Raw genomic sequence first — 9,382 nt, forward strand, 5'->3', positions numbered from 1 at the left:
TGTTTTAAAGAGAAAAACTCAAGAAGATATATTTTTTTACTTTCCGTCAGGACTTTCATAGGCATATAACTTACAGTTAAGTTTGGTAGTGGAATTTAGAACCTAAACACAAAATATGAGGACTGTCTATGAATAATGATCATAATTTTTAAAATAACATACCTTTACTCATCCTCCAAATTTATAGTCCTCAACATAGTCCCTATTGGATGCAGTACGCTTATCCCACCTTATTTTCTAGTCACAAAAGATATCCTGAGAGCCATGTTTTGATTGGCCCTTCAAGGTCATCTCAGCAGCAGCCTTCACCATTGTTTATAATGATGAAAAATGCTTGCTGTGAAGGTGCTTCTTCAAATCAGGGGAACAGGATAAGTCATGGGGCTAGATCTGGACTACACGGATGGGGAACACGCTATACATTAATTTTTGTGTGATAATCATGATTTTATGGTGAGTTTTGCGGAATCCTCTTTGCATAAGCACGTCTCATCCAGAATTTTTTCCATTTCAAACATGAGAGTGGCAGTCACAATGGTGTTAATATTTGCTGCAGTTAGAGGAGTGACGGAGCCTTGGGTCTACTATCTTTGAAATAGTCTCCCCAAATGTCCTTTTGAATATTGAAAGCCGCCTTCCAATTATGCTAGACAGAAGAGCAAATTATCAATAAGCTTCCTGTAGCCTCCACTGATGATTTGTTCAGGTGAAAGCAAAATTTCATTATAGGATTGAGTGTTGCCTCCGCCATTGCTGTAAGTGAACCGAGTTTATTACAACCTACAATGGCTGCTGCTTATGCAATACTGGAGTCAAGGTAAGAAACTTGAGCTACATATTCATTATAAATTAAGCTAATAGTATGACATCAAATTAAAATTTTGCACAATAAATTATTCGATAAAAAATTTATTGATTGGATTGAGCTCATATTTAGTTTTTCTATTAATTGGAATGAGCTTTTGAGTACTATGGTGTGATCCTTTCTCGTTTGGTTGCATATGAGAATAACCATGTCATTGTAAATCACTTTGATGTGTGATGAGACTGTTTTGAGATGAAAGGAGTGGCTATGGAAAGTGAAAGGAGGGCTATGGACGGAGTGGCTATGAAAGGAGTGGCTATGGATGGGGAGTAGCTATGGAAATCCTAAATTGTGAGTGGACAGATATTACCAGTAATTGCTATAAAATTCATCAATGGAATAAAAGGGTTGGGAAATAGTCAGTCATATACCCATTCTTGAACTTATGGGTACAAACTGATTTCAGCTGAGTAGGAAACATTTTACACAGGCGAATTTTCATGCTATAAAATGTTCTGTAAGTTGTAGTCAATCTACTATATTTAGTATTTTGCACAATCCTTAACTGTTATGAAGTTTTTTACCATCCTATATGGCTTAGCTAAGCCATTTAGGCATCTATGCACATCACATCTTGGTGAATAAATTTTTAGATTAACTTTCACATAAATCAGGTCTCTGAAGGAATTTGAATTAAACACAGACATATTTCCATATCTAATTAAAAAAAGGGATTGCAATGATCACATGGCTGAATATTAGCAAGAGATTTAACTGCTTTCTTTTAGTAGTACATTCTTGTATCTTCTGGTATTTTCCATATATGAGGTGTAACTAAAATAATAAGACAGATGCTGAATACATTTTTATTTTAAATTTATATATAATTTTTATCACCTTCAATGTACGCTCCTCTTCTATCCCTATGCTGCTCCATGTGGATTCAATACCTTGGGGAACAGACAGACGTATGGTGCCAGTTCAGGTAAATAAGGAGGATAGTTCAACCCTGGGATGCTATACTTGGCTAGAAACATCTTGACAGGCTATGTGGTATAAGCTGTTGTGTTGTGCTGATAATGAACCCTTGACTTTTTCTTCTGCAATTAGTTTTTTCTCTTAAATTTTCATGAAGTTTTGCAAGAACCTCCAAGTAGTAATGCTGGTTAACACTTTGCACTTCAGGAACCTAGTTTAGGTGCATAATTCCGTGAATATTTGATTTTTTCAATATTTTTATCCATTTTTGACATAGAAGGGTGGCTCAAGCATTCATCATCTTCTACGTCTTCTCGGACAACTTGGAAACACTTAAACCCCTCAAGAATCCATGCATGTGATGAGCATTAATTGCCATATACTTCTTTTAATAAAAGATAAGTTTCTACCATGGTTTTTCCAAGTTTCATTTGAAATTTTGTGATAATTCGTTGCTTAATTAAAACAATTGTCATTTTTTATGGGTAAACTAACATCATATACAAACAAAGGCCACGGTCAGAATAATATGTCTACAGGCAAGCGAGGGACAACAATTGAAAGAGAAGGCTTCACTGCACATGGCTGTCATTCTTGTTATTTTATAGCCACATATTGAATGCCTCTGTATGAGATTGTGTTACCACAAGGTGTTAATAGGTATTTTGACATCTGTTCTCCTCCAAAAGGTTATTGCTAATTACCATGGGTATTCATTGCTCCCAAACCTTACTCTACCACTGCACTCAATCTTTCCCTTCACACATCTCTTCATTTCAGTCCCCCTCATTGCAACCAGGATCTTCCGAAATATTTCCTCTAGTTAATCACACTCTTCAATGAGTTGTTAAAAGGTGTATGGCTTTTGCTAGAACTGTCAATGTGAATGCTAACACCCTTGATATAGCTTTTAAGCTTCAAAATATTGTCAGCATCCATCATGGTCAAACTGCTGTAATTAAACTGAAGGTTACTCTGATATGCGAGCATGCAACTCACCTCATACTTAGCTCTACCCTGTGAAATTTACAATGTGGTCGGGAGGGATATGTTCTTTCATAGTACAACTCACAGTTTCCGAGGAAGATGGATTTGGTACTTCAAATAAATTTAGCTTTGATGTGTCCAGAGATGTAAACATTTGAACCCAAGACCATATGGTTTTTAGTCAAATGCCGTACTGAAGTAGGCTACCATGCTGCTACATCATACTCAACACTTAAATAAGGTGATTATCAAGGTTTTTAAATTGAAAAACATTGATTCTTCATATTCTAAATTTCTCTTTGACTTAAGTTATGAACTAAATTAAGGTAACACTTATGATTGAGAATTCTTTATGCTTGCTATTATTATTAAACACTAGAAGATGGCTTAATTAAAGATGAAAGCAGGATAGGTAAAGATGATTGGGGTCCGCAGATATTAAGAAGTGAATCCAGGAGAGCCGTGGCAGACCTGAGAATGAACAAGATACCAGGAGTTGACAAAATAAATGGAGAAATAATCAAAGCACTCGGGGTCAAAGCAAAGCATGCCCTCTATGGAATAATCAAAGATAGCCACATCAGAAGAAGGATACCAGAAGACTTTGAGAAAGGTATAATGATTGCAATACCGAAGAAACTGAAAACAGATAAATGCAAAGAACACAGAACATTGAGCCTGATGACTCAAGCATCAAAAATTGTTACTCGGATAATTAGCCGAAGAAAGAAGGAAGGATTGAAGGAAACCTCTCAGAAAACCAATTCAAATTCAGGAAAAACCGAGGAGCAAGAGAGGCAATTCTCAGCTTGAAAGTTATGGACGAAAAAATGGGACATGTAAATAAGCCATTATATGTGGCATTCGTGGACTTGGAGAAAGCCTTCGGCAACGTCAAATGGAACAAGATGTTCAAGATACTAGAAAGCACTTGGATTGGACTAAAATGACAGAAGAATTATCCATAACCTCTACAAGAATCAGGTTACAACGATGCAAATGAAAAATGGAAGACAAATAGTAGCCAAAATAAACAAAGGAGTAAGATAAAGATGCAACCTCTCACCAGCAATATTCAACATACACCTGGAAGGGGCAATAAAAGAAACAGATGACTTGGGGATCAAAGGAGTCAAGGTAAATGGTGAAGAAATCAACATACTCCAGTTTGCAGATGACATCGCAGAAGTGGTGGAAACATGAGAGGACCTGCAAGCAACTCTTAAGTGCTATGCATCAAGTACTGGGGTAATATAATAAGAACATCAACAAGTAGAAAACTAGACTCCTTGTGTGCGGAAGAGAGAAGCTGAATGCAGACATTAGCATTCGAGGGGTGATAATAGAGCGAGTGGGCGAGTCATCTACCTGGGCAGCAGTATAATTTGGGATGAAAAAAGTTCAACCAACATCAAGTGAAGAACAGCCCAAGCTAAGAACGCATTCATGAAGAAGAGACAATGACTATGTTCAAAAAACCTAAGACTGGAAACAAGGAAGCAATTTGTCAAGATTTTCGTGTGGATCATGTTGCTCTATGGTTCCGAGACGTGGAACATTAGAAAAATGGACCAGCGAAGAATAGAAGCCTTTGAAACATGGTGCTGGAGGATAATGCTGAAGATTTAATGAACCGACAAAGTAATGAACAAGGAAGAGCAGAAGAGGATAGGACTATATGGAGAACTGTACGGCAAAGAAGAAATGGATTGGACACACATTGAGGCACAATGGATTGATTAAAAGTGGATTATACGTTCAATTGTTCCTGGCTCAACTTTGTGGAAGTTCATGTTCATTAAATGAAGAACAAAATGTATATTTCCACAGTTCTTTATTTACGTACAACTAGTTTCAACGCTCAAGTGTCATCATCAGGAATCTTAATTTAATGAAGGATTATACGTATTATGAGCAATGCTCCTTGGGATGCACCATGTAAACCTCTCTTCAAAAGACTTGGTTTATTACCAGTGCCTTGCATATCTATATTTAATGTCATCTTGCATGCAAAGGGTAATATTTCTCAGCACAAGTTCAACCACAATTACCATAGTCACTATACCTGCAATGGACCTGCAATGACCTGCACCAGCCATTTCTCAGAACACACAATACTGCTCATGGGCCCAAAGCAATAGGCTTAAGGTTATTCTATATACTTCCCCATGAAATTAAATATGAAACAGAAGTACCTATTTTTAATAAAAAGCTGTTCAACCTATTAAAAAATGATATGTTCTATTCTGTAAATGAATACCTGGAATTTTCGCTACACATCAATTCCGACTTAACCAATTAATAACTAATTATACTAGTTTATTGGTATGTATGAATGTGTATATAAAAAATACATAAATATATATATATATATATATACTTAAATAAATAAATAAATATATATTTATGCATATATATATATATATATATATATATATATATATATATATATATATATATATATATATATATATATATATATATATATATATATAATGTGTCCTATATTTGTGTATGTATGAATATGCAACAGATCTCTGGACGAATAAATAAATGCATGCATTAGGAATAAAAAAGAAGGGAGGATTCTACAAGGAAGATCAAGAGACCTGTACATACGACAAATTAAGGATGTAAAACAGAGAGGGTATCAAGAATTGAGAGCATTGACATTAAATGGAGTAGAATAGGCTGCAGTTAACCAATCCTAGGATTGAAATACTGAGGATGATTATTATTTGGTAATCTACCGGTTAAGGTAGGTTTTGGATGGACACCAGCACCAAAATAATTTGAATAAATATAGTTAATATATTTTATTCATAATCCAAAATGAATTTGGCATTTGAATAATTACAGCTTCCATTAAAGATCAAATAGGAATATGTTCCACCAACACAGTTCCTCACATCCTGAAATTGTTGGATGAGCAAGCCAGTATTCAGTCTTCTTGAATGTGAGACTGAAAGTGAGCCAGCAGATTTTGAGATGGTGTCAGTGTCATATTACACTTGGGGCAGAGATTAGGATCAAACTGCATTCCATTGCTGTTGTGAGTTTCCTGAGTAAAGTAGATAAAAAAGGTTTTATAGAATTATTGTTAATGAATGATATATTATTATTATAAAATATATGTATAATAGGCTATTTTTGAAATTAAATCATACAATAATGACCAAATCTACCCATCTAGAGTGTTTTATAGTCAGTAATAATATTGCAGGTAAGAATGAAAAGTTTACTTGCATTGTTTGAGGTGCATTGTGAATTGGTACCTACCTAACTAAGCATTGATTGGTAATGCTTAAAGGTTTATTTCATTTTCTTCATTGTACCTTAAATTATTTTAAATTGGGTAAAAACAAAGGAGTAATCATCTGAGTACCTATCATATTCAAGTTTATTTTTCAAAATTCAGCTTTTATTTTGGCTAACTAGAGCAGTGAACGTAGGAGAATGAGTGACAAGGGATTATAGGACTATTTCCGTTTTCTAAGTTACTTGAGCATTTTTAAGGAATGGGGAAAAACAGTTGTTGCAAACTTCTGAGGGATGATTAAATCACTAACTGGAAACATTAAATTTTAGCACAGCATCTTCTAAGCATAGGAACAAAAGAATTAGATTTTATTTATTTATTACTTTTCACACACAATTGGACAAACTTATCCATTTGGAAGTTCAAAATTTCATATGGCACAATGGAACACATCATCATGTGTTTATTATTACAAATATATTTCGAAAATAACACATAAAGCACATCCACATCAATAGTATTAAATGCAAAAATTATGGCACTATCATAATTTTAACTAATGCATACAATTACTATACCTGACCTATACTATACCATTAACCAACATTGTTGCACGCAAGGTTTTCCTAGACTTATAATATGACATACTAAAAAATCAATTGATTCAAGTGACTTCTAGTTCTCATTATCTTTGCCAAAAGACTAAAATAATAATTATTAGTTTTTTAATTTTTTGTCAAAAGTAACTTTTGTTCTTGAATTTAAGGTAGTACATAGTAAATGAAAGGATACCATTTTCAGAAGATCAGAGCGATCAACCATCTCATTTTGTAATTTATGTGAAAACATGCTAAAATAAAGTCTGACCTTGAATGACTCAAGTGATAAAAAGAGTTTTGGAGGGGATGTGGTTATAAATATATTCTAACTCATCACAACCATTCAAAAAAAATTATGTACATCCTATGTATCTGCTTTCTATATCCACGTTATTGTTAGGAGATCACACAATGCTTTCATTTCTTATTGTCTGTGAGGGTGTTTGACAATCTACTCATGTGAATGTAAACCCCAAAGATTCAAGTGACTTGACTACTCAGGGAGATATAATTCCTTTCATATTGAAATATGCAATCATAATTCCACAGAATTGGTAGTGCAAAGCTGTTTTAGTCTCAAATTTCCAGAGGTCGAAAGCAAAACTCACGTACACATGCCCAAATCTTGTTTTGTATAAAAGTTTTGGAGACCAACAATTATCTAAAATATGATCATTTTCATTTTAGGGCTGCCTTTCCAAAGAAATCGTAGGATGAAATGTAAGCACCATGAAATTCATTACATGCAAGCCTTCAAAAGCAAAAAGAAGCCATTATATTCTGTTCATAGTTAGGTTCAAATTAGGGATTTTCAGGAGACCTTGTTTAGAGCATTTTTTGTTCTAACGCTTGATTAAATCTGAAGATTCAATCAAGCGTTAGAACAAAATTAATCTCCGATTTTGTGTAAGTAGATAGGTACTTCTTTTTCCATTCATGAGGTATTTTGTCTGTAGTTGAATGGAACTTTTGGAAGCTTTTCTCTTCTGCCATCCTGTTAATGATTATATTAATACAGAAGAATTTATTTAACTGAAAAAATGCCTATTTGAAAAATTATCTTTTTCAGGCAAAATATTATTTCCATGAACACAGTAGGGCGAAGTGTTATTTCATAAGCTTTGACAACCAAAACTAAAATTAATAGGAACTAAAAGTCCTGTGATAATGATTGAGCCAGTGATAACAACAGCTATTCAAATTGTATATGAGTGAAAATAAAGTACCTAATATATACTGCAAAAATGTTTCCTGTTGAGCTACAAAGTAGTTCAAATTAGCAAAAAAGAAACTTTGAAAGGCAATGATAAAATATAATATGTATTAGAAAACATAATATCGCTGTTTAGGTAAATAATTAGTTGGATGCAATGGAGAAAGCATGAACTAAATAGAAAAATAATCTGAGGTGCCAAATGAGAACAATATCCAAGATTAAATGCAGAAAATAGTCAATTTCCCTGATGGCAATATTTCCTAACAAATTTAAGAGCATGAATTAATGTAATACCTAGACCCTTGCCATTATATTCAATTCCTGTTTACAATCTGGTATATTCCCCATACCTCTCAAACACTTGAGTTACTCCCATAGTTAAGAAAAGTCCCAAGAATGACCCTCCATGCCATTTTTCTATGATACCGGTTTTTGGTAAACATTTTCATTTACTCTGTGACCTTCAAAGACATTTGAATGTATCTTATAGCCCATGCTCCTAAATAAACTTAGATATTATGGTATCAATTGAGTGGAACAAACTCTGCTCTCTGCTCTTCCCATTCAAGATGGTGTACCACATGCTCCTAAATAAACTTACACATTATGTTATCACTTGAGTGGAACTCTCTGCTCTTCCAAATCAAAATGGTGTCCTGCAAAGCACAGTCTTGATTCCCCTTTTATTTTAATAATGATCAATGACCTTCCTGATAACATCTCTTCGAAGACCATCATGTATGCAGATGATGCATCTTTCATGCATCAATTTACTAGCCTCACTGCTGTAGCTGAGTCAGCAATTAACTCTCTAAACTTTAAAGAAGAAAGGGGAAGAAAACTCCAATGGCCGTAAGGATTAGTTGCCAATCTCTCAATCAATCAATATGTTTAAACCCCCCCCCCCCAATTCCCCTTCATAATCCGTTACTCGGATACCTTTCACTTTTACCCAACCCCCCCCTCCTCCCCCCCCCTTCTCCTTCAATAATTACTCCTTCCCGTTCCACTCAGTCCCTTGGTATCTGTTTTTCCTCCTCCCCCCCCCTCCTCTTCACCAATACGTTTAAAGTACCCCTCCCCTTTCCATCTTCCACCTATTTCGATTGGTCCCCCCAACTCCCACAGTCTCTATATAAATATGACGTTTGTCTACGGTTGTTTACTTTCAACCTTGTGTTGGAGGTGTTTTCCCTTCGGTTCGCTGAAGAGGGCCACTTTGTGGCCGAAACACGCGTGTTCGACGCACTTCCTAGTTGCTTTTTACCTGTGTCCAGATTCTCCCAGAAGTTGGGCCCTTTTGAGTGTGTGTGCGTTTCTCGAGTGCTTGAGTGTGTGTTTGGTCTGTGCCAGCCACAGAGTGTGTGTTTGAGAATATCCTGGAATCTTTAACGGGGTCTACTCTACAGCCTCGTGAAGGATTCCATCTCCATCTGAAATTCTTTAACAGGGTCTCACAGCCTCGTGAAGGATTTCAGGCAGGATAGCGTGCGTGTGGCTGTGTGTTGGTCCCTGATGCGGATTAATCTCCCGTAAAC

This window comes from Hetaerina americana, unplaced genomic scaffold, assembly GCF_022747635.1.
Source record: "Hetaerina americana unplaced genomic scaffold, ioHetAmer1.1.p SCAF_1, whole genome shotgun sequence".
NCBI classification, from domain to species: domain Eukaryota; kingdom Metazoa; phylum Arthropoda; class Insecta; order Odonata; family Calopterygidae; genus Hetaerina; species Hetaerina americana.